This window comes from Mixophyes fleayi, chromosome 3, assembly GCF_038048845.1.
Source record: "Mixophyes fleayi isolate aMixFle1 chromosome 3, aMixFle1.hap1, whole genome shotgun sequence".
Taxonomy (NCBI): Eukaryota; Metazoa; Chordata; class Amphibia; order Anura; family Limnodynastidae; genus Mixophyes; species Mixophyes fleayi.
This window is the reverse complement of record NC_134404.1, coordinates 318,383,075-318,410,997: the sequence shown is the minus strand read 5'-3', so window position 1 is coordinate 318,410,997 and position 27,923 is coordinate 318,383,075. Positions and strand designations below refer to the sequence as shown.

Sequence of the window (27,923 nt, the reverse complement as noted above, 5' to 3'; positions counted from 1 at the left end):
GATAGCATTGCTGTCTCACTGCACTGGGATCATGGGTTCAATTTCAAGCAGGGCCTTGTCAGAGCGTTTATATGTTCTCCTCGCATTTGCGTGGGTTATCTACTGGTGCTCCGGTTTCCTCCCACACTCCATAGACATACTGATGGATTTCTTTAGTCAGAAGCCATTTAACCTTATTGTGTCTCCATCTGGTAGGCAGTATAGAGCGTAAGCTCCACGGGGCAGGGACTGACATGAATGAATAAATTAATATTCTCTGTAAAAGGCTGTGAAATATGTAGGCACTATATAAATAGCTGTTAATAAACAGGTATTGTTGATGGGAGCAAAAATGGACAGTATTTTCTATCACAAATTAAATAAATTCATATTTTATTTAAAAAAAAAAAAAAAAAAGCTGCATACATGTCTTTTATTGGATAAAACTGAATGCTAGCTGTGAAAGGAGGTAGAAATAACACAAAATATAGGAATTGATTTATATCTAAGTATGATATATGCTGTAAAATCGCTGCTCTGACTCATAGTTCTAAAATACTGTTAGTTTAAGAAATTTGTGAACCTTGGGCATGAAATCTGACAGGTAAGATGAAATAACAGATTGTAGCATATTTGCTCAAGTTAAAAGGTCACAGTAAACTGAAGAGGGAAAGCTGGCTACTTTTCAAATGATCTAAACTTCATTATAAGAGATTCTAAGATGCCTAGCAACATGATGTGATATTGTTTTTCAGTGAAAGCTCTTCTATCCTCTCAGGTCTAAAGCAACAGATACTTTACTATATTGGTCTGTTAAAAATAGAATTCATCTACCAAATATCTGCTAATCACATCCTGTATCTACAAACAATGTTAGTGGCACATAAGAGGCCAGTGTACATATTGTCTTATATAATTGTAGTCAGAGGACCAATAAACCCCAAAATTGAAAATTTTAGGAACCATAGCGGTAAATTGTTCAAAGTTACGTCAACATTCCCCTGCAGCTCTGTTAAAAACAAAACTATTACCTTCCCACTCTATGGAGGAGATTCAATTCAGCAGGTGCCGCTGCACATTGCCATGATGTTCGGATGCGCATATTTCCACCTATTGCGGTAAGAAATCTCCGCTCATTATTCTGCGCACCTCTATGAGACGCTCAATTGAATCTCCCACAATTAATGACAGCTTAAACTCCTCAAATATGTGCCGTCACTTTGCTGCGGAGCATGAAAAGGGTGAGGGGCCATCCTACATCATAGAAATTAATTGTACCATATAGCTCCCCAAACCAAAATTAGTACGGAGTGGAGATTCGAACCATGGGCTCACCATTTGTTTTATCCAAAGACATACTTGTAGGTTAATTAGCTGTTATTAAATTGATCTTAGTGTCTCCATCTGTGTGTGTGTGTGTGTGTGTGTGTGTGTGTGTGTGTGTGTGTGTGTGTGTCTGTATGTGTGTCTGTGTATGTTAGGGAATTTAGACTGTAAGCTCCAATGGGACAGGGACTAATGTGAGTGAGTTCTCTGTACAGCGCTGCGTAATTAGTGGTACTATATAAATAGCTGATGATGATGATTTAACAAGAACCTTGCACTTACGGGTGGGGTACAGTATCCCTGTGCTTGGGATAACGACACCGAGTATACCTACAAAAAACCACGAAGAGTTAAATCACAGCATAATTAAAATGTGCACCTACCTTGACACTGACAGAGGACATTACCGAAAGACCTGCTATGCAACTGCTGTAAAATCCAAAGATGCTGGATGATGATGCTTGATTGTGATGTCAATGTCAACAGCGACGTTTGATGCAGCGTAACCCTAACCCTAACCCTAACCCTGACATTAACATACCTCTTGAAATTTACATGTTGCTGTCTTCGGTGACGTCACAATGAAGTCACAATGAAGCGCCGGCATCCAACATCTTCAGCTTTTACAGCAGTCACATAGCGGGTCTTTCGGTAATGACCTCTGTCGGTGTCAAGGTAAGTGTACATTTTAATTATGCAGTGATTTAACTCTCCGTGTTTTTTTGTAGGTATACTCGGTGTCGGTATCCCATGCATCGAGATACCGAGTACCACCGGCACTTACAAAAGGCTGAGACTCAGCTTCAGGGCTGCTTAGCTCTCTCTGTTGCAGGAGAGGTCCTGCACAGCAGCTGTAAGTAAAAGTCTTAGGGCCTGATTCATTAAGGAATGTTAAGTAAAAGAATTGAATAAGCAGTCTCCTGGACAAAACCATGTTACAATGCAAGGGGTGCAAATTAGTTTTCTATTTATGCACATAAGTTAAATTCTGTCTTTTTTTCATGTAGCACACAAATATTAACTTTAAATTTCAGTGTACAAATAAGCTATCAAGTATTTGTGTGCTACATGAAAAAACAGTCAGTATTTAACTTATGTGCAAAATAGAAAACTAATTTGCACCTCTTACATTTTAACATAGTTTCCTTACTAAATAGAGCAAATGGTGAGTATGCCAGGGTCCGAACACAAAGACTAAGCCCCGAACACTAAAACTAAGCCCCGGAAATCCAAGGGATGAAATTCTATCTATAAGATCCAGCATTTAAACCAAAATACAATACATACAACATACATAATTGAAATACTAAATACACTATGATACATTTTGTAACAGGGGAATCTAGCACATTAAATATGTTATTATGAACTCAGTATTTCCATACGCTGTTCCTTGATAGTCTCATTAATCACCCACACTTTTCCTTATGAGTCACACCTACTCGAGTACTTTAGACTACATTAAACAACTTACAACCCTCACAGAGTTCTCAGTATGATAGTTACTGTATCAAGACAGTATAAAACCCACAACCACAACGCAGATATATGTAGGATATAGTAGCTTTAGTTATGCTATACATTTCCAAATTGTCAATAAGATAATTTTACACACTGAACATATAATAGTTCAACATAGATTATACAATATCTGTGTGTAGTACATTTACTTCTCTATCTGTGTGAGCAGCAGAGAGGAATATGTAACTGACTCTGGAGAGTTCTTCAGACACCACCAAATGCATTGTGGGGGGCAGAACAAAAAGAAAGAACACAGAAACTTGTTCTACCCACAACTATTCTCTACCTGACGGCAGTGGAGTTTTAAACACAGAAGCCTGAAAATCCGATGCGTCCATTCACTTTCCAAAAAAAGTGATGAATCCAGAGCATATAACAAAAACCAGTACTGCCTGTACTGTGAAAAACATGTTTCAAAAATAGCCCGGCATATCGAACACGTTCACTGTAGTGAGACTGAAGTTGCTGGGCACTTAAATTCCCCAAGCACTCGAAGGACAGGAACATGCAATTTGACCATCTTCAGAATAGAGGCAGCTTTACACACAATTTCGTGGTAATAAGGACAGAACGTGGTGTTCTGATTCTATGCATCAGAAAAAGACATGATTCCCGAAGGTTTCATGCATTGTGCTGCTTGACAAGGGTTGTTTGCAAGAAAATACCTGTGGTTTCACATGCAGAACTGTAAGCTAAACCAAAGGTGCGACAACCCCAAACCTGTCAAAAACACTATGGGGTATATTTATTGAACTGCGGGTTTGAAAAAGTGGAGATGTTGCCAATAGCAACCAATCAGATTCTAGTTATTATTTATTTAGTACATTAACGACAGCTAGAATCTGATTGGTTGCTATAGGCAACATCTCCACTTTTTCAAACCCGCAGTTTAATAAATATACCCCACAGTGTTCTCTTCGCATCCTGTTCCACCTGACATCAACAGTGGCTTTTGGTAGTGTCAGGCGCCGTCGCGCTGTCTCCTCCAGGCAACCAGACGTCTCACCATCCTGTCTCACCATCCCTCCGAATATCCCCTGTGTACTTCCTATTACCAGCATGTTACCGACCCGGCCAGTCTGGCAACCTCTTCTTGTATCTCGCTATTTGACTCGTGGAAGGACCGCGACCTGCGTGTTCCTGCAGCAGAGTCCATACCTCCTTGCAGGGGTCCCTGGTGAATACCAGGAGCACGTTAGATTCCACACCTTTCTCTGAGTTCTGCCAACAACAGAAGGTACGCAAATATAGTTGTGACAGGTAGCTTTGTATTGACACGACACAAGATGAAATTGTATTCAAAGTTAAAAATGACAAATGCATCATGCAGAAAGGTCAGCAGCTCTACAACCGTGTACAATCAGATGTCAGCAAACATGAGTAGAGAAACTTTGAGCAATGGGAAGACTACTGTTACATGCCAGAAGAGCTGCCGAGAAAATGGAAGACGTTACTATGCCATCAAGCTTCACAACTACCAGCGCTGTGAAGGTGGTAGCTGACTATGATGATGAAGCCAGTACATTCAAGACTTCCTCGCTAGCACTGAAGGTCGTCCATGGCTTGCAAAATATTTTGACTATTGTTGGATGGCAAACAATGATGAAGGTTGCGCTGCTATAGTGAAGAATGCATGCAACTTCAGGAAGATCTATGAGCTGATCTCATTGGTGCATTAGAAAAGGAGTGGAAATGGAACATTGAAACAAGGTAGGAAAGTTCCAATCCTGCTAATATCACAAATGCAAAGTGCAATGTAACTTCTTGCAGAGAAGCGTGAAGAATGTGGAGTGGCCATTGAAAATGTCTACATTTCTGCAAAACCAGCTGCTTTGTCTTATTCATAGGCTCCAATTGCATACGTCTTTTTGCTCAGGAATGTGAAGGTAAAAATCCCCAAACACTGTCTTCCACATAGCTTCAAAAGCATGTTGACGCTCTTTCAATAATTCTCAACCTAAACAACACAGATGTATAACAATAAATGTGACATACATTTGCGCTCGCTTTCTCTGCTCAATGGATATTCACATATCCCCTTTTTAGAAAGAATGCCTTTTGTTCTATACGTATCCCCTCTTCAATGTTGCTCATGCGACATAAAAGAAAACATATATTCTTTTCTTTTGTTTTCTTTTATGTCGCATGAGCAACATTGAAGAGGGGATACGTGTAGAACAAATGGCATTCTTTCTAAAAAGGGGATATGTGCATATCCATTGAGCAGAGAAAGGGAGCGCAAATGTATGTCACATTTATTGTTATACATGTTTGTTTGATGTGAATTTCAGTGGTGTTCACAGTTACATACCGAGCTGCATATCTTAGTGGAGCGCCGAAGTAGATTCTATATTATATTTGCACTAAACAACACAGAATTGGACCAATTTGCAGACTTCTTTGGGCATGACATCACAGTGTGCCGGCTGTGTTACAGCCTTCCAGAAGGTAACCTCCAACTTGTCAAGATCAGCAAGATTTGATGGCTCTCGAGAGGGGAAGACTGGCTGAATTCAAAAGCAAGAATTTGGAAGAGATGAACATTCATCCAGACGGTAAGTTTGAAATCTCTTATCCAATATGTGAATTTGACTTTTACCTTTTAAATCGGTTGTCTATATATCTATTCTTCTTTAGAACTGATACAGATACAGAGTGACGAGTCTGAGGATGAGCAAGCTCTTGAACCAAAGAGGCAACTGGACATGCATTCGGCCAACATTTTCCTTTCAGAAGGGTGATGATGCAAGGATCCACGGGACCAAAGCACAGCCAAGGCTTCCAAAGGTTGGTGTGGCAAACTCTTTTGTTAATTAAAGCTTGTTGTTTTCTCTGTATTTCATTGAGTCATCTATAATGGATAATCCTGCTTCATTTAAGGTCGGAAAAAATGCAGAAAAAAACCTGGAACAGAGGCGAGGTCAAAGCTGTGAAGAAGCACATGATGAAGTTTATACAGACGTGCAGGGTGACCAGAAAGCATGATTGCCTCACATGCATCATGTCTGAGCCATCCGCACTGAGAGATAGAAACCAGTTAGCTGTAGAATTCTACATAAATAAACGGATAACAGCTATAAAGAGAAATTAAAATAGTTGAAATGATACGCAGTGGTTGTCCATGACTATAACTTGTTTGAGTAGCCATGGCTAGGTGTCGGTGTATGAGGTTGTACGAATGTACTCAGACGGCCGGAATACATTAAACTGTCCCAAGACCGTGAAATATATTTTGGTCTAGGTCAAACTGAAAATCTCAAGTGATAACTGGTGACAAACATCTCCTAAACATACAAATTTGATTGCCGTGTTGATAGGGCATTAGGAAAAGGGTGTCCCATGAGGCAGGTCCCAGACATGGTTCTCACGATGCAATAAAAAGCATGTGTGTGTGTTTGTGTGTGATTCCATTACAATTCCTACATTAGCAGCATTAGCTCAGCATTCAGCAATATCCTGGTATATATACAGCTTGACATCACCACTGTACTTGCAATCAACAACCACTGTGTCCAGTGCAATTACAAACACAATCACTGCTTACTTTCAGTCCATGGACCTGTTTTCCTCTAACTGCTACTATTTTCACTTTTGATACAATTAAGAATAACAATAAATGTTTCTAAAATTATCGGAAAATAATATTTTTAAAGGTTGGCAACCCTGTTGAGGGTCTACTGTGGATCCCCCAACAACCAGAAGGAAATGAGAACCACATATCATGTAGTGTTTATTTTGCTCTCTTCTCATGGATCTAAAGATCGCTGTAAGGCTGTCCACTAGAAGTCTTCTTACCCCCTCCACACACTTTATTGGATAAGTGGGAATTTGTACTCTAATGATTCACATTGTGTTATTCTATAGATATTATAGAAACAACTGATTGATCATTGATCACTCTGACTCTCCTTGATAAAGTTAAAGAGACATTTGCAACTCAATATTGTGTCAAGATGATGATAGATGTCACCGAAGCTGACAAACTGAATGATTATGATTCACGTATTCCTACAAAGCTCTAGCTTTGTCATTGCCTTCATATAGGTCAATGAAGTAATGTGCTTGACTGAGAGCAAGTAATATGATTTGTGTTGAGAAAGGAAGAGCTGAACACTTAACAACCTTGTCCTCATCACAGTGTCCTCCTTCATCTTACATTTATTTGCATAGTTCCAATTCTTTTTACTGCTAAGTCTTTTGATATAAAGTTATAGTCACTGCCTGATGTTAGATGAATGATCTGCATCCTGCATCATGGTGATATTCATTATGACCGCCATAATTCTCAGCCAGCCAGCAGATACATGACATAGTCGAGAGATGTGCAAACTGTGGGCAGGGACCTTGTGTGGGGTTTCAGAATCTGTTTTTGTTTTGACCTCTGAGCAGATAATGCAATAAATTCTACGGGGAAACACCCTTTGGAGACCCAGAACAATATGACTCCAACATTTGGGGTTCCAGAAACGTGGCACGTGGACCGAGTTAAAAAGAGGATGAGTGTCATCGATATAGTCTATGAACACAAAAAGCTTGATCTACACGGTGGGAATAATTTGCGTGGAATATGATTAACGATGCAGCTACATATGTGCACTGAACTGAACCTACTTTAAGTTGTCCACAAACTCAGATGCAATGCCCTCTTTAAGCAAGTTCATGGTCCATCCATTGTATGTGATCATCTGGATTCTGAAGGTAGAACTCAATAGTTTTGGATGAGCAAAAACATCATCACCATAAAACACAGCCTATTATAAGATCTGAACTAATCACATGAAAGGACAATTCATTGCCTTCCACAAGACCAACTCCTCTCCTGAAATACTCAGTGTTTCTATCAACATTCTGATGATACGATACACAGCAGCTTGGGCTGTTTCTGTACACTTAAACCTTGGGAACACACGGGGCCTGATTCATTAAAGAAAGGAAAGCAAATAAAAATGAGTAACTTTGCACCTTGGCAAAACCATGTTGCATTGGAGGGGAAGGTAAATTAAAAATGTGGGGACAGATTTATAGTTGGGGAAGGGCATGTCCTAGATCAACTTTAAATTTCAGTGTAAAAATAAAGCTATACAGTATTAGTGTGCTACATGAAAAAAAACAACCAGTGATTGGCAGCAACAATCTCCTCCTTCTTTTCAAACTATAATTAATAGAGTTTGACAGATCCATCGGATGGAATTTATGACCAGTATTATCCACCACTCTTCAAGAGCCTTCACCAAGGTTTGGGACCCATGGCTATCTTTTTTTCATGTACCTCCACCCTTTACTTAACTCAGTACTATTAAAAATCTTGGTTTAATGCCTCTTTCTTTTCAGAGCTTCTTCCACTCATCACACTGGATCTAGTCACTACCCTCCCTCCCTTCTCTGTCTTCTTTTTCCTTTTCCTGGTCCCCCTCTTTCTCTTTCTTCTCCTTGTCTATTCTCTTTGTACAAAAACTCTTTATCCTTTTATTTAAAAGTCCGGTTGACATGTAGAATTTTTTTCTATTCTGCACTGGTCGCAGAAATTGTGTAATTTTATTGTTATTATCTACTCGTGTTTTTATGTTGTCTGCTGTACTCTGTTGTTTACGTGACTCTGCAAAATAAAACTTTAAAAGAAAAAAGAAAAAACAGCCAGTATTTAACTTATGTGCAAAATAATAAACTAATATGCACCCCTTGCATTGTAACATGGTTTTGTCCAGGAGAAAACTTACTAATTTTTTTGCCTTACTTTCCTTAAGGAATCAGGCCCAGACTGGATGTGAACTGATATGAACTTATAATAGCCAAGGACAAAATGATGTCCCCCATCTAGCACTTCTGCAATGAACATATAACAGCTGGGGATTGTACTACAAAAACATGTTCACCTCACCCTCTTCTGCCCTGACGGTGTAACAACTAGGGATCGTCAAGAGATAACCAAATGACTCAGTGAGTGCTCCTCTTCTTCAGGAATACTGCATCCCCTAGTTTGAAATATAAAGAAGTCACCTCAAACTTCTGTGACCTGTATAAAAGTAGCCAATCTTCAGTTTTATACCGTTACATGGCTGTGGAACAGCTCACTGGTTTTCACAGCAGAGAGTGCATTATCAAATATATTTTAGACAGGAAGATTAGATGGTTGCAATATTCAAGATGAGTTAACTACAGTTCATCTTTATTTCACAATTACAGTTGGGTAAACAGATTGTGTGGGAACTTTGCAAAATAAAGTGCAAGACAATAAAAACACAAGGAAGGAGGAAATAAGATTTATGTCTGAAAGGGAAACATGACATATAAAAGTTTGCTTATTCAGCAAGAATACACTCAGCCTCTGTAATTGCAGTACGCAAAGTAATCCTTCTGTGTAATTGCAGTTCACAAAGTAATATCACCAGTAAAACATAGAAGAACTGTTATATTGGGCAGCTTTTGTGGATGAATTTAACAACTAAGGATCTGGTTTGAGTGTTCACTCGTATCTCATGAAGAGGACAATATTGGGCCTGATTTATTAAGGAAAGATAACTAAAAAAAAATGAGTAAGTTTTCTCCTGGACAAAACCATGTTACAATGCAAGGGGTGCAAATTAGTTTTCTATTCTGCACATAAGTTAAATACTATCTGTTTTTTTCATGTAGCACACAAATACTTGATAGCTTATTTGTACACTGAAATTTAAAATTGATATTTGTGTGCTACATGAAAAAACAGTCAGTATTTAACTTATGTGCAAAATAGAAATCTAATTTGCACCCCTTGCATTGTAACATGGTTTTGTCCAGGAGAAAACTTTTTTAACTCCATTTTTGTACTTATCTTTTCTTAATGATTCAGGCCCAATATCTTTTATATGGTTTAAAATTGTTTTTAACTTTAAAAGTGGTTTTGTTAGCTATTTTAATAGTTAAATAAAAGGTAACGCACCAGATCCTTCTTCTCTTGTCCACTTTTGTCTCCCTTCGTTTGAGGACAAAGGTTGTGAGGATAGCATAACTCCATACCTAAGTGAGGAAGGATATAAGACATACATGCCAACTCTCCGGAATGTCCGGGAGACTCCCGAATTCTAGGTAGGTCTCCCGGAATCCTGGGAGAGCTGTCAAAATTCTCCCGGATCTGCCGGCATGGAGGGGTGTATGGGGCGGCCCGTCGCGATTCCTGTCATTTTGGCCCCGCCCCAAGAGACGTAATGCCTGCTTTGGGTCTTTTTACCACTGTAAAAAGACCCCAAACAGGCATACATCACTGGGGGGCTGGGCCAAAATGACGTGAATTGTGAGGTCCCGCCCCCTTCCGCCCTCCATTCACACCCCTCTTCAGTGATCTCCCGGAGGGAGCCTGTCAAAAGTAGGTAAGTATGATATAAGATCTCCAAAGAAGGATCCAGTAAAAGTCAATATAAGAATGCTGTCTATAAAGTATTTCAAGTGAGAGCATAGATATAAGGGGAATGTGATCTTCCTCCGTGCGAAGAAAGCTTTTTCTTCAATACTTTGAAGAATTGAATTGTGATTTTCTTTGCACTTGATGTGGTGTGATACAAAATCAGTACCACAGTCAGATTCCACTTTTTTGTGTAAATCACCAATGGATAATATCCGAAGTGGGAGGAAGGATAACAATTTAGCAGATATAACATTGAAAGCGATATTGTTTGCAAAATGTGAGCAGACAGTGACCAGTGTAATGAACCTTAATTAGTTAAATGAACATAATAACCACATGGTCCAAGTGGAAAATTAAAGTAAAATGTTATAATCATTACTACAAGTGTCAGTGCAGCTTGATTAATCAAGATTATCTCACTCTAGGGGGGAATTCAATTGCCCCCGAAGTACCGCTGAGTTAAACGTATTACAGTTATTACAGTAATATTAACCCGGCTTTCTGCTTCCAGCTCAGGGAGCTGCGAGCAAAAAGACTGCGTCAAAACTCCCGTAATAACGGTATTTACGTGCACTATTACCGTAATAACAATTGAATTCCCCCCTCCTAGGATGGATCTGTCTTGTTTATTGTGTTCTTATTATTGTGTGTTTTTCCTAACCAACTCTCAGCAATATTTGCATACAAGCACGTTAGAGTCACGCCTTAGTCTGCTAGTTGTAAAGAAACGCACATAAAAATCTGCTGTAACAATATTAATGACCCTATTAGTAATACATTGTTTGTATCAAACCTTGCATGGCCCTTCCAGCTGTGGTATCAACAGATCTCAGGGCTGCATATGTTTAGAAATAAATTCCATATTTTGATAACTTTGCCATCAATGTCCTAGTTCTAGTTACATGAGTAATGTTACTGCAGAAAACATCCGATTCCAAAGGGAACAATAATGCTAATGAATACAAATGTATTGTTTAAATAATGTCTTGGTGGACTGGTATGGGTTAGTAGTGTCATGCCATTTGAGGATGCTGATTTAACCTGATGTCCGTGATAGATGGATAGATTTCTTCCAGCGCTGCACTGGAACTCCCTCGCTCGATCAGACTATTACCTAGCCCAGGCCTGGCCCACCTGTGGCTCTCTAAGTGTTGTGATACTACAAGCCCAAGCATGCTTTGCCAGTAGATAGCCTGCAGATAGCTTGCAGGGCTTGCTGGGACTTGTAGTTTTACAACACATGGAGAGACACAGGTTGGTCAGGCCTGACCTAGCCTATGTAGCTTCAAACTGTCATTGAAGACCCACCTGTTTAGAGAAGCCCACCAGTCCTCCACTTAACATTCCCCCATGTAGTATACATCATCAATGTACTAAATAAATGATAGCGCAAATCTGATTGGTTTTTCAAACCCCCCTTTTAAAACTCTAAGCTTGATACATTTACCCCCAGCTGTTCTTTTTTGTTGGTCTAGAACGTGGGATGTCAACTATAGAGTGTCATACCCGTATATGGCCCGACTGTTAGGCTTATCATCATCATCATTATTTATTTATATAGCACCACTAATTCCGCAGCGTTGTACAGAGAACTCATTCACATCAGTCCCTGCCCCATCGGAGCTTACAATCTAAATTCCCTAATATAGACACACACTCACACTCAGACATAGACATAGACAGACAGACATACAAAGAGGGAGAGACTAGGGTCAATTTTTGATAGCAGCCAATTAACCTACCAGTATGTTTTTGGAGTGTGGGAGGAAACCGGAGCACCCGGAGGAAACCCAGGCAAACACAGGGAGAACATACAAACTCCACACAGATAAGGCCATCAATCTCTGTCCTGCCCTCAGAACCCCAGACATTGGCTCACCCCTATGTGCCAACTGTCTGCTCCTTTCCCTTTAGATTGTAAGCTCTAGTGAGCAGGGCCCTCTTCCCTCCTGTTCTCATTATCTATAACTTATGCTCCTCAGTTACACTGTGCACCTCCTCTGTGGGCTCTCCTTCCCTGGACTCCATTACTCCATTATCTCTGCACCTCTGTCAGTGGCTCTTAACGTGTTCATTGCGCTGAATATACCGCTTGCAGCCCTTGCTGTGTTCAGAGTTGTAGTGTTAACTGTTTACTGTATTGTACTGTTATATCCTGTACTGTCTTGTTGCTTGACTTCTGAACGGCACAGCGCACCTCATGTGGCACCCTATAATAAACGCTAATAATAATAATAATAATAATAATAATAATAATAATAATAATAAGAAGAAGAAGAAGAAGAAGAAGAAGAAGAAGAATCCTTTAGCACGTTTGGTGAAGGGTACTGGATAAGAGTTAAAATTCTAATGAATGTGTAACATTGACACAGGGTGGGTGCTATTTACACATGTTTTTGCAATGACACATTAATTTACTGCACAGCAGTAGATGTACAGATTCAGCTGAACACCAGAGAGTGTAGGAAGGATGGAGGAGCTGTAAGACTGAAATCCCTGGGAGAACCTCTGCAATAGAAACAAACAAGCTGGGACAAAGCCAATCACAAAAATACAGCTCAGAAACAAAACATAGGACCTAGTCTAATAATAGGCACTACGTATAGGTGCACAGATACTTTACTGCATGCATCTGATTGGTTTATCTCTTAATGAGCACGGTGTTGATCTGGAGATACATTTGCATTGTGATGTGAAAGTCTATTGGGGTTACTCTTTAAAAATGCCTCAGGTTCAAACATGGAGCAGACACCGCCATCACCACCACCAAATCACCCATCCACCACCACCACCCCAACAACCCACCACACCACCACCACCACTACCCCAACACCCCACCACCACCACCACACCACCACCACCACCACAACCCAGAACCACCACTACACCACTACCCCAACACCACCACCACTACCCCAACACCCCACCACCATCGCCCCAACACCCCACCATAACACCCCACCAACACCCCACCAGCACCACCCAGAACCACCACTCCACCACTACCCCAACACCCCACCACCACCACCACCACTACCCCAACACCCCACCTCCACCACCACCCCAACACCCCGCCAGAACCACCACTCCACCACCACCCCAACAGCACCACCCAGAACCACCACTCCACCACTACCACCACCCCAACACCCCACCAGAACCACCACTCCACCACTACCCCAACACCCCACCACCACCACACCACCACCACTACCCCAACACCCCACCTCCACCACCACCCCAACACCCCGCCAGAACCACCACTCCACCACCACCCCAACAGCACCACCCAGAACCACCACTCCACCACCACCACCCCAACACCCCACCAGCACCACCCAGAACCACCACTCCACCCCCATCACCACCACCAAGAGGCCATATTTCCAGAAGGAAATAAATACATTAGAGACTGTACAAAGAAGGGCAACTAAAATGCTGCATGGCCTACAGCACAAAACTTACACGGAAAGACTAAAATATCTTAATATGTATAGTTTGGAGCAGAGAAGGGAAAGGGGGACATGGTAGAAACTTTCAAATATATCAAGGGTTTGAACAAGGTACATGGGGGAAACATTCTTCAAAGGAGGAGAAGTATTAGAACACGAGGACATGCACTGACATTGGCGGGAAGTAGGTTCAGAGGAAATTAGAGGAAACATTACTTCACAGAAAGGATAGTGGATAAGTGGAATAGCCTCCCACCAGAGGTGGTAGAGGCTAATACAGTAGAGCAGTTTAAACATGCTTGGGATAGACATAAGAATATCCTTATAAAGAATAAGGGATCAAATAAGGGTTAAGGTTACCATAGGTTAATAAAACAATGGGCAGACTAGATGGGTCAAGCGGTTCTTATCTGCCGTCAAATTCTATGTTTCTATGCCAATGCCCACAGTCCACAGTAAACTTTTTTGTATAATTTGAATTTTTGTGTTAATCTAAACTACTCCTGTTGCCCAGTTAGCATAAATTGTAATATACATGACTTAATAATGTCTTTAAAATGCTGTACATTTTTATAGAACATGGGTTACAGCTGAAGCAACTTTTTAAGTCATTTTTACTTCATTTTTAAGTTATTTCTATAGAATAACCCTGAAGTCTGTGCACCTATGGATGGATTAGACAATTTACCTTCAAAAACACACAGATAGTTTGGGATAACTCCACCATTAATTAATTGAAACATAACCGGGCTCAGCACAACTATAGTATAACCTTCCATGCTGCCATCGGGGCTCACTGAACATTCTTCTTCAGTTTTCACCAGTGAAGAAGGCATCTCTAGAACCATAGCTCCATTTGGTCCTTAGAATTCCGTCTGGAAGCCCAGCAAAGGCTGCCATTGGCCAACAGCTTCAAGCAGTAGGAGCTTCAGCAGTCCTATCGCCCCATCTAAAATATAAGAAAAGGTTCTTGAAATCCAGACAGCAGGATAAAAAATCCTCTAGCTGGCACAACAGGAGAACGAAGCCCTAACAGCGTATGCTTCAGCATTCTGACAAATTGTTTGAAAAGTGTCATTTATATCTCCAGCATGTATTAGCATGAATGTTTATTTCCCTGTGTAATGTAATCATTGGTAAATTGTGTTTATAATCCTTCACAAAATCCAGCATTAAGGTCAGAATGCGTAAGTAATATGTATTTTGTTAAATGTTATGAAAAAAGGACAGCCACGGAATACATCAAATAAACTACAGTATAATGGAACTGCACCCAGTTCCATTTTACACATCATAAAAAGGCTTTATTCACATAGAGGTACATAAATGAAAACGTACTGACATCTCACAGTCATCACACAGTACATAGTCAAGCTATGGAATAAATCATCATTCTTCTTTTCAATACTGCTATATTTATTCCTCAGCCATTTGCATCTGCAAAAGAGTGAAAAGCAGGCACTCCATGGGAGCCCAGCAATAGCCGTACAGTTTACCACTTTGGCTGCCAAGTATAAATTTTTACTTTATGTGTTTATCTAAAACGCGTTAGCATGAATGAGTGAGGCGGTGAGAGCCAGAAGCGATACATGAGGAGGAGGAGGAGGGTAGCTGGGAACAGCTGGAATTTTTGGTTGGTGTACAAGTGGCCTTAACTTTGAAAAAAAGAGAGATAAACATGGGGTCTGAGTGAATGATGCCATTAGACAGGTCTCTATTGTCTCCTACATTGTCAAGCTCCAATTTCCGATCTAACTCCTAACTAACTACAGTGCTTCTTACTGTTGCCCCTAGAGCCCTAAACGGTCCTGATCTCCCACACTGAACTTTGCTGGTCCTAACACTATTTTGCCCAATCAGAACCTACCTTTACCTGATAATCTATTCTACAAGATCATCAGGGGTGGCATCATGATGGAGGGGACAGTCTCCAAACTATGTCATTTTCAACACACTCTGATAGTGAATACAATGACTTCTCCGGTTACTCATGCCTTACTAGCAAAATGAAGGAGCTATTTGGAATGCAAATTTGATGGATAGGTGTTGCTAGTGCAAAACTAAAGATGGTAGAAGGGGAAGGGGTTTGATTGGAGAGGTGGAGCTACTACATAATGCATACTACATGGTTAACCAATGAGGGAGCTTCATAACATACTAGACAAACATTCTATTTCAACCCTTTCCTTGTAATTTTCAGCCAATCACTAAGAAGAGGAGTTTCTGCAACCAATGACAGAGCAGCTCTTGTGAAGCAACAATCTGGAATGGGAGAGGATCTGTGGCTGGAGCAGCGCCTATAGATACTTATTCAAATAGTTAAAAATGACTCCTGTGCCAACTTTGCCACCTGATTTGATGCATAATATATTGCAGTGTCTGGACAAATAAAAGAGGGTTTTACGGAAGAGACTCCCCTCTCTAAATTCCCATGGTTCCATTGCTGACCAAAACTGGTTTACCCCTTGAAATTTGGAGTGAGAGAGAAGCTGTTCCTGGATCAGCATATACAGCTACTTCAGCCAAATAAGATGACTGCACAGCATTCATTATCAGTTACTAGTAAAACAGCCTCGTCTTTAGTCTGTGGTCATTTCAGTTGGCTAACGAGCCCACCCAGCACAGATCTGAACAAAGAAAACAAAGATAATATCTTCACAAAGAAGTGAATAAACTAATTAAGCCACATGAAAGATTGTAGGTACCTAAAGAGGCAGAGCACTAACAGGTCTGTACACTGTGTAACTAGCAGGGCTGGAGCTACTATTAGGAGAACCTAGGCACTTGCCTATGGCAGTAATGGTTTGGGGGCAACTGATGTCACTCATCCATTGATTTTAATGCCTTTGTGGCACCCCCGCACAGTGCATTGGCCACTGACATGAAGGAGAAGCAGCTAGCAGCTTATTACATGTGAAGCTGCTCCTCTATGTTATTGTTGCACTGGGCGTGTAGCACTTGACTATGATGTCACAGGCAAGCGCCACACTCTTAGTCTGAGGAGCCGAGGATGTCGCCCCCACCTCTCATCTGCTACAGTAAGGAACAGCAGGGATGGGCACCGTTTCTAAAGTGAGGGCGCTGCCCAGTGGCGGATCCAGGGGGGGGGGGGGGGAGATCGGGGCAATTGCCCACCCTAGCAGCACAAACCTAACTTTAAATTGCTCCAAGACGCTGGCGATCAAAACGGGAGGGGGCAGGGCCAATCGCGAGAGGAGGTGGGGCCAACTGTGGTCGGCCAATCACGATGAAGGAGGGGCGTGATTATGCTATAAATCCCCCCCAAAATAAAGACTAGGTCCGCCCCTGGCCTTCCCCAGCCCTGGTAACTGGACACTTTTCAAATAGATCCAAATGTTGTCTGTTAAGTGTAACTAAATTCACTACTTAAACCATGAAAACAGCTGTCAGTGCTGTATCTCTTAAAAATATATATAACTCAATGTGGTGGGCAATAACATAAGACTAATCCCAGCCTGGGTGTCACAGGGCTCCAGATGTCTTAGATTCCCAATATATATTGTACCTAACCTGCATTTTAAGGAGACCAGCTGCATGACAATATAAATGCAATATATGAATACAAGAAGAATACTTGTCCATACCAGTACACATCTGAATATATCTAGGACAATAGAAATAGGATGTATTGGTTCATATTTTGATTAAAACATTTAAGTTTGCAACCCATCAACAAGGGACCTTATTTTTGGTGAGTTCCTACACTCACATCTATCAGACTTTACTGAAATGCAGTTAAAATCATGAACACTCATTTCACTACTTAGAAGGCTAAAATGTGAAAAAGGTCAGGGGCGCACACAGGGGGGGTTTCTGGTTCTCCGAATGAACGGACACTAAACACTGCCCCTACCAGCAGCACTGTACTGTATAACAGCCGCGGCGCTGTCAAAGAAGCGTCTGCGGCGGTGCTGTATTGTATTGCACTGCCGCGGACGCTTCTTTGACAGCGCCGTGGCTGCTGTACAGTACAGCATTGCCAAAATGGAGCTGCTGCGCATGCGCGGCTGCATGTGCAGCAGCTCTATCTCTCTATATTTTTTTGGGGGGGTGAACCCTCCCTTAAAAATCATGCGTTTGCCCCTGAAGGTGTATGGTTTTTAATCCACACCTGCATAACCCTGCATAGGCTGAGTGGACAGCAAACAGGACAACAGCAGACATTATCAATAAGCAGAATAGAAAATAAATATGTCCGCTCTTTGATTCACCTGCAATTTTAATGGATTCAGTTGCATGGCAATATAAATACCATATATATATATATATACCAAAGAAACCTAGTTGGCAGAATTTGTCCCTGCAAATCTGAATATATATAGCACTGTAGAAATATGAGGTTTTGGTTCACAATTTAATATATATATTCAAATATATATATATATATATATATATATATATATATATATATATATATAATGATATGTGTAATGTAATATGCCGCCACTACTTAAGTAATGGTAAGGTAAAAAGGCTTAATAATATTTAATAATATATATTTATCTCTTATGCACTGTGTGTCTCATAATATAACCAGGAGTTTTCAAGTTCACAAGTTGCAGCAAGTGGCATTTCCATCTGTTGCAGAGGTGAACTGCTCAGAGACTTTAACCTCCAGCATATGATGCAGGATGTACCTGGCAGCCTGTGAGGAGGATACAGAGCTGCACTCAGTCTGAGAGGCCGGGAATGATGAGCTGGCAGGCGGCCAGGCTATTGGAACAGCTTGTATTACAGTCTGGGCCTGGTTCAGTCACACCAGGGCTGACATCAGACGGCTCTTGGAGAGCCTCAGCTTCCTGCACGGAGTTTGCCAGTCCAGTCTGCAGAGGGTTTTTTTCCTCTCTTGTTTTTGAAGAGCTGAACTTCCTCTGTCATCCTGCAGATAACAAGCATTGTCCGGTCCCTCCGGGCTGACAGGAGAACCTCTGCCGGGCAGTCTCAGTTCTGATCCGGATCACACAGTCCCGGCCTGCATCCAGCTCATCCACATCTAAACAAGTGAGTGAAACTTTTCTCCAGAGAGCTGCCGGCTTCCCTGACCTCCCATCACTCGGTGTAGCCGGCAGCATAATGTTAGGGTAAACAGATACAAGTTGTAGTATGATTCGAGATACAATCAGGCCATCCTCCTAGGCTCCCCAGTTATTGGTGAACTATAAGTATCAGCATGCTCTGTCAGTGTTTGTACTGCCACAACAGCTGGGCAGCCGATGATTGATGACCTCTAGCGATAGACTTACTGTGATAGATTTAATTAGGAACTGAGCATCCAGCGATAGTTTGCAGTATGAAGCCTTCTGTACATTGTAACATATTAATCTTAAGGGAAGAAAAACAATATTCTAGTTCTTGATCCTGTAACATGTAGAATTTATACCATTTTTTGATTGACGCTTGTAAATATTTTTTTTACTTACATAGTAAAAGTACTTTTTGGTAACTGCAAGTTCCTGCATCTCATTGTCTAGATACATTTTCTTGCAAAAGGTATCTAACATTACCTGAAGCTAAAGACTCTTATGTGGGAGGGGAATCCATAAAGTCATCTACATACATCCAGCCCACACTGCCTTGTTATCTGCCCAATGCCATCAGGGTGGAAATCAGCAATTTGCTCTAGGGATTCCAATCCTCCTGATGCTGGGCAGATGATACAGACTTCTGTGGTGAATTGCATTCTACCCCCACTCTTGAAGAGACCAGTCTACAGTTACAAAGAGGAAGGGAATTCTAATTGCCAAGTAGACCCTTTAGTTCTGTTATTCCTATTTCAGTAAAAAGTGATGAACCAAAAATGAAATGCCCATTTAAAGTATGAAAAATACCAACATGGTTCAAAAATCTTTATACAATAAATGACTATAGCAGCAGGCAGTCCATATATGGAGAAAATGGACCAAATATTAAAATTGATGGAGGAAATATGGAATTCTCCTTCTCATCCTTTAATGTCCACACCATCAATCTATTCCATCTGCTCTACCTTCGTGTACCATTCATTGCTCGTCCTCCAGGCCCAGTTTTCCAATTCCTTGACAACTTTACCTGGCTCACTTATTTCCTGTCCTTTGACCCTCATAATCATACTTTTTATTTTACTTATTCCCTTGGACTGTCCCTTATGACTTCATCTCCCACCCGTTGTGATGGACACATCATTGGCCTTGTGTTCTCCCACTTCTATTTCATCTCTATTTTCTCCAACTTGACCTTCTCTAACCACAGCCTCCTGTCCTTCAGTTTCACCTTATATTATTATTGTTTATTTATATAGTGCCAATTATATTACATATCAGTATACACAAGATATGTCAGCATTTACAACGTCCTTGCCCCATTGGAGCCAGGCCTGCCATCAGGGGGGTACAGGTAGTACTAATGTAAGGGGCCCGAACTGATATCAGCAGAAGTGATTTCTGTTCCCTGTTCTGTTCCCTTCTAAGATAATCACCAGCCTTGTCGTGGGAGAGCCGGCCCACTCGTACTAGTGAAAGTCCTGCCCACATCAGTCTCGCCCCCTCTGTATAAGTGGGAGGAGTGCTCTGGCTGCATTCCTGCAACTGTCACAGTCATGTGGGGAGGTCTGATGGGCATGTAAAGGGAATGTGGGAGGTCTAATGGGCATGTAAAGAGAATGTGGGAGGTCTGATGGGCATGTAAAGGTAATGTGAAAGGCCTGACTGACATGTGATGGGCATGTGGTGAGGTCTTATAGGCATTTAAGGGGCATGGGGGAGGTCTGAGGGGCATGTAAAGGAAATGTGGGAGGTCTAATAGGCATGTAAAGGGAATGTGGGAGGTCTGATCCGCATGTAAAGGGAATGTGAGAGGTCTGATGGGCATGTAAAGGGAATGTGGGAGGTCTGATGGGCATTTAAAGGGAATGTGGGGGTCTGATGGGCATGTAAAGGGAATGTGGGGAGGTCTGAGGGGTATGTGGGGAAGCCTGATGGCATGTGGGGAGGTTTGATAGGCGTGTAAAGGGAATGTGGGAGGTCTGATCCGCATGTAAAGGGAATGTGGGGAGGTCTGATAGGCATATAAAGGGAATGTGGGGAGGTCTGATAGGCATGTAAAGGGAATGTGGGGAGGTCTGAGGGGCATGTAAAATGCATGTGGGGAAGCCTGATGGCATGTGGGGAGGTTTGATAGGCGTGTAAAGGGAATGTGGGAGGTCTGATCCGCATGTAAAGGGAATGTGGAGAGGTCTGAGGGGCATGTAAAGGGAATGTGGGGAGGTTTGATAGGCGTGTAAAGGGAATGTGGGAGGCAGGGCCGTAACTAGGGCTGTGCGACAGGGGCGACCGCCCAGGGCGCAACGCTGAAGGGGGGCGCAGTTTAGGAATATTTTAGGTAATTTGGTTAAAATTGAGGGCTAGGGGGCGGCATTTGTCTTTCTCGCCCAGGGCGCTAGCATTCTAAGTTACGGCTCTGGTGGGAGGTCTGAGGGGCATGTAAAGGGAATGTGGGGAGGTCTGAGGGGCATGTGAAATGCATGTGGGGAGGCCTGATGGCATGTGGGGAGGTTTGATGGGCATGTAGGGAGGACTCATGGCAAGTGAGGAGGACTAAGGGGCATATTGTTGCTACAGGCATCATGACTCCACACTACACATCTACATTCACAGGACATGGGGGAGGGCCCCGTCTGTTACATGTGTACTGGACCCCACATTTTCTGAAGCCCGGATTGGAGCCTGCATTATAAATTCCCTAGAACACACACACTCATATATACTAAGGTCCATTTTGTCAATAGTCAAATAACCTACCAGTATGTTTTTGGACTGTGGGAAGAAAACGGAGCACCCAGAGGAAACCCACACGGGCCACCTTGCCTCATGCTCCCATCACTTGTACACAAATCCACATGCACACAGCAACACCTAGAGTCTTGATCTGATCCACTTCTCCTCTTCACTAAAACTACCCCTCTGTCCTCTGTCCTATAACTACCCTAACCTACCTTGATTTACCTGCCTCTTTCTATTAAACACGCTCACTTCAGCTCTAGCCACCACATGACGCATCCGGCGATACAAACCTGCACACCAAACAGAGCCACTTACTGCTAACGTTATGCATTAATATAGTACAAGGGAATAACATTTATGATTTACAAAAAAAATGTGATCTCCAGGCCCAGGGATCAGGTTTGCCAGGTGTAATTTCCATATGTAGACCACCACCGGTTTAAAACTGTTGAATTAGAAAGTCGAGCAGAGTTTTATAACTACACCAGAAAGCAGCCAAAATCTTAATCTTAATATATCTGCATTGATGCAATTAGTAGAATTAAGTGTCATTATGTTGATGTTTATGGACAAAGAAGAAATATTCATAAAAATAGAAAAATAAATGTTTTGCTGCTAACACAAATTTTTTGTTGTGTATGTGTTTTGTACTGTGACTGTATTAAAAATACAAATTGATACTAGTATGCTTTTAGAGTGTGTGAGGAAACAGGAGCACCCGGAGGCAACCCACGCAAACACGGGGAGAACATACAAACTCCACACAGATAAGATCATGGTGGGGAATCAAACTCATGACCCCAGTGCTGTGAGGCAGAAATGCTAACCACTGAGCCACCATCTAGCTGGATACATTATTTCTTATAAAGTGAAGTAATTTTGTTCACAGGAGACTGTTGATAGTTTTCGCCATTGCTGCTCTGTTGTTAGGATGTCTTTACTTACTGTGTGTAATTACTACAATTCATACGCCAAACAATCCATACTTCTAATACAGGACACCTTATTGTAACATGGTCAATGCCTTTGACCCCAGCAACTATATGCTTTTCACATTTACACTTTTTTTTGCAAGTTGAATGTCTGCACTTTATTCCATGTAGATGTGTTTTCAACAATAAAATCTTCCTACATCATTTTGACAGGAGTACCACATAATTACTGTTCTGTGCGTGGACAATCTACTACCTATCACTCTCTGTTGCTTCCATTGACTTCCAGTCCTCTTCCCACACCATGCATCCTGCACTCACACAATCACATGCCAGGTTACTGCTTCCCCCACATGTTACATGTCCCTGCAGTTTCCAGCATGAATTCCCAGAATAAACATCACCTCTCCCCCTGGAGTGGCTCCTTATATCTAGGGTCAAGTTTCCACAATGCTTTCCCCTCCCTGGGCAAACCCCTGGCTCTCTATCTCTTTAAACATTGGTGGGTCCTGGATCAGTGGGTTGGAGGGGGGGAGTAGAGATGAGCTGTGTTTCCACAGAAGCCCCCTGCTGGGATGCAGAAAAAACATCTGGACTAGTCCTGTGGAGAACAATGGATACTAATTGGCCTCCCCCACCTCCAAAGATAGGGTAGCAGTCAGCTCCTCCTAAAATTAACCCCTTTCATTAATTTGTGATGTCACAGGGTCCCCAGCTATTCCAGGCTTCCTGTAGATAAAGGAGGGGAAGAATGAATGCAGCTCCAGCCTCCTCACCTGTATCCTGGACACCACCTGATCTTTACCCATAACCCACCTGGCTTCAATTTGAAAACAATGCATAACGGCATCACTGAATTAACAACCAACACGTTTTTGCAATGGGTAACATGGAATGAAGAAGTCTCTTATAATAGGCATCGCTACAATGTCCACTTATCCACATGTAATTAGACACTGCAGTTGTGCTCTGTTCAGCTGGGGAACAAAAGCAAGGGCTATAAAAAGTACATGCTATAATCCACATATTGTGAGAAACGAGGGACAGGCTGGTTAGGGTGATAGTAATACCTCGTTTCACCACAGCTTCCCATACCATGTTACATGTATCCATCCCTCACACAATCACATGACAGGTTACATATAAGCACACATACAGATCAGTATACACATCTCAATCTGACGATCTGACTGATCAAAATGTTTCTGTATAATCACATCATATACAGCTGATGCTCAAAAGTTACGTTCTGGTGGCTTTTCATCAGCACATTCAATGATAAAACAAGCAATTGCTTCATACCCAACTTTGATCTGACTTAGGACTGTTTTAGGATACGTAATCTAGGTACACACTGATGAAAATTTCTTAAAAAGACTTAAATTACAAGATTACTGTATATACTTTAAAATTAGCTTCAATATAATTCAATAGAGCTTTCCCATGAGTATATTCCATTTATAGCATTAAGGTATTCAAATGGTTGGCCACATGTGTCTGTTCTTTAACAAATTAATAAAAAACAGTACTACAGGACATGTATCTAAGACATATACAGATGTGTCCTTTTTCTGTAAAACAAATATGCAAAACTATTTTTAGATGATCAAATACATTTTTTAGAAACTTGGTAACATTTGTTACTGTTGCACATAAAAGCACTTTTTGTGTTTTAGCAATGTAATGATATGGACATTTAATTTGTGAATAGGAGTTCTCTTCAGCCCTTTAATAGATGTACAGTCCTGCTGTGATATCTATTTATCAAACTTTGTATCTGTTCCCTTTATTCCAGCTTCCTTCCACTTGTTTGCTTTTCATTCATCTCTCCAGTTGTATTTGATGTTGGCATATAATGCTCAGAACATTATAAGGCTGTTCTTAAGTTGTTATTGCAACCAAGTAATACTGTACCTGGCTAGGTTAACCCCCCAAAAAGACAGATGAAGGACACTGTGAATTATTCACACCTCCCAATAGCACGGATATTGGCCTATTGAAAAGGGAGATTGTGAGAGTGGTTGCAGAGATCTAGAGATCTAGGCCAGGTTTCAAGGATTGTCTGCTGGAGTTTTTTAATCGCGATTCTTGCCTCTTGGGAGCTAAGAGTTAACAAAGAAGTGTTCTGCCAAGATGAGAAAGTGTTACAAGGATTTGAATCTTAATATTCCGTTTCCTTGTGGGACTGGTGGGCTGGGGTTTAGAATTCGAGGGGAAATACAGCTTAATGTCTTTCTTTATTGGCAGGTAGGATTTGACAACAAGTTGGGAACATTTATATTTTGCAGACATTTGTCTGACGTTGCTGGAGGTAATAACATTAAGCATATAAGGGCCCTTCTTTTCAAGCAAAGACAGGAAGGGTAATTAAGAAATACAAAATCGGTGGTGTTTCAAAGCTTCTTTGTATGCTGGGGCACCTCCTAGTCAGCCAAGTGCATTTCAAGATATATGCCCACATCACGGCGTTATATAAGATATAATATGTTCACTGGTTAATATGTTTGAATACTTAATTATATTTCAGACAGCCTGGGAGTTTGTTTTTTTTAACTGGGAAAGCAAAATAATGTCACTGGCCCAACAGTGAAGTAATTCCTGACTACAACTGTATTACCCTTAATTCCAGGCTTCATTGTGTACCTACTAACCATGCAGACACATACATTTGAGCACTGGCTAGCTGAGAATCATGATAGGTGATTTCAGTAACAACTGGTTGCCTATTGTCAGCCTATGACATGGTTTCACAACATTTTTCTTATCAAGTGTCCCTTTCTATCTGAAATTATATGCTAAGTACCCCTTTCTATGGCTGGGTACACACTACAGTGTTTCAGCAAATTTTCATCACATGATAAACGACCGTTTGATCCAATATTGCAAAAGTGTCTACGCTCCAACGATGAACAATTATCGTTCCAAAGCCCATCGTATCGTTTCATTTGATTTTTAAACTGAACTAAAAATCTTGTTAAACGGTTGAACAATGTCTTTCCAAATCTACAGTGTGTATATACTCACGACCAGCAGTGTCCATAGATCTCTTTGGAGTGCAGTGGCCTAGTGGTTAGCACTTCTGCCTCACAGCACTGGGGTCATGAGTTCAATTCCCGACCATGGCCTTATCTGTGTGGAGTTTGTATGTTCTCCCCTTGTTTGCGTGGGTTTCCTCCGGGTGCTCTGGTTTCCTCCCACACTCCAAAAACATACTAGTAGGTTAATTGGCTGCTATCAAATTTGACCCTAGTCTCTCTCTCTCTGTCTATGTTAGGGAATTTAGACTGTAAGCTCAATGGGGCAGAGACTGATGTGAATGAGTTTTCTGTACAGCGCTGCGGAATTAGTGGCGCTATATAAATAACTGATGATGATGAGTGTGCAGTGTCACTATCATTTTAGCCAATGGTTATGACAGATGAAGCCAAAATTCTTAAAATCCACAAATTCTACCAGCTCAGAGGCATAGCATTCCAAAGTATACATTAAAGAGTGATGTCTTACTACTCTTTCTACAGAAAAAAGAAACATATTGTTGTTTCTGTACTACGCTTTATGTTTTTGTAGTGTTTTTGTTCATAAACCCTTTACATACTTATTTTATACTGTATTGTGTTGAACCATTACCTTGCACTGACACTAAAATGGATTCCTATTATCTGAAATATTGTTTGTTATGAGTTTAAAATACTGTAGCTAGTCACCATGATCTATTTTTTTTTAAGTTTGGGAGAGAAGAGCTATTTGAGACAATAAACATTTAATTATCATGTTGTAACCAGAATTTGAGCCGTTACACTATTTGGAACAGGCAAAAAAAAGTGGTACATTAATTCAGGCTGTGGAGAACCTGAAAATACCTCAGGAGCTCTCTAATTTTTGTGGGTATCATATTGTGCGGTATTAAAAACACTATAAATATGAAGGATTATAGGACGGAGAGATTTAATGAAGTGTGTATCTACTGGGAGCCTCCACGGCTTACAAACGAGAGGGATGTATTAATCCATGCATACTGGGTAATGTGATGCTCACCACAAAGCCTGGCAGTACTTTATAGCCCGAAGCCCTAACATGACCTTCCCACTGGTACAGCCTTTCTGGCTGATTTAGCTTGCTGATAAAACTCCTGTTTCTTTTGCCATTTTATGAAGCTTTGCTGTTTGTGTGATTCATGGTCACAGCTGGAGAACTCTAGTATCCACAGGGCTGAACATTTTCACTGGAAGACAGTGCATGCAAATTAAATGCTTGTGTAAGTTCTAAAGCACTTTTTTTTTTTTAAACAGAGCCTTGTTTATAACAGATGTTCAAAATGTTTGGATTTTGTTAAATGCCTTAAAGTTAAGTATTTTTGTAAACTATTCCTTGTTTATTTCCATTCATGTATAAAACATATTTGCAAACATAAAGTTACAAAAAAACGTGACATTTGACATTCACAATATAGGTTTATTTCTTTAGAATGAGATGGGCTACTACTGCATATGTTATTAGTGTTATACTATAATATGTTGTTTTGGTTTAATTAGATAAAAAGGATATATTGATAGTTGCTTGTACTATAGAGAGTTCTAATTATTTAAAAGAAAAACACTTTTTTTAATCAACATATCTGTACAGATTATTTTGAAATGCACTTAGAGATTGTGGTTTGTTTAGAAAATTGGCTCTGGTAGTTTTATTAGTGGGTTTTAAAGCTGTTCTTCAGCTTATTTGTACTTGTTTTATTATTCTTTGACCGAGTGAGGTGGAAATCAGTAATATAAATGCTTAATGTGATGGAATGCTTAAAATGTATTAAGTGCTGATATTGCAATGTGCTTTGTATCCTCTGGTTTGCATATAATGTGGTTACAAAAATGTTTATTCTATAAACATTAAAAATAATTAAATATTTGTACAAGTTCATTTGAAATCTATTGTTTCCATTGAAGTAATTTGTTTAAATAGCTCTTTTTACAGTTTAGCCCAATATAAGCAGTTATACTAGTGATTTCTGTATGCCTGGGAGAACAGAAGCACAGATCAAACGTGTCAATGTATAGAAACTAGAGTCATTCTCTGTAATGTTGTTTTATAATGTGATATAGTCCTTTTGTCTTAATAAATTTGCATTATGAATAGTGTCGGAACTGAAATGTTGATATCTGGATAATCGTAAGTTAGATAATGTCAATTAAAATACATTGTAATGACTGATTTTTTTGGATGGTGCCTTAATTAGATGGTTTGTGATTACTCCTCTACTTCCTAATTTGTAGTTTGGGGTGTATTGAACTTAACCTATTTGCATTCATTATCCCCAACTATAACCTCTGATGAATGTAACATGAGAATGGTTTACTTTCAATTTGCTAGTTTGTCTTGGTAATTATGACATCCAGTGTCTTTGTTTATGATACACACATAGCAATTAATTATATCCCTGCTAGAATAAAGATGACAATGACTTGTGCATTCCAGTAATTAAGTAATTTCTTGTCTGTAAATAACTGAAATCCTAAAGCCCTATTAGGATTGGTGCCCTTTAGGAGTGGGTTGGAGGAAGTAT

At 40.7% G+C, this 27,923-nt stretch overlaps 1 protein-coding gene across 2 annotated transcripts in view; it reads left to right on the top strand.

The window, feature by feature from the left end:
• The first annotated feature begins 18,324 nt into the window (after positions 1–18,324).
• Positions 18,325–27,923, top strand: part of STON1 (stonin 1) — a 60,213-nt gene continuing 50,614 nt past the window's right edge. Inside the window, exon 1 of one of the 2 annotated variants that reach the window (XM_075204098.1) lies at positions 18,325–18,681. The gene's annotated coding sequence lies outside the window, so the exon portion shown is untranslated. The remainder of the gene's footprint in view (positions 18,682–27,923) is intronic. The other variant, XM_075204096.1, reaches the window with a different exon arrangement.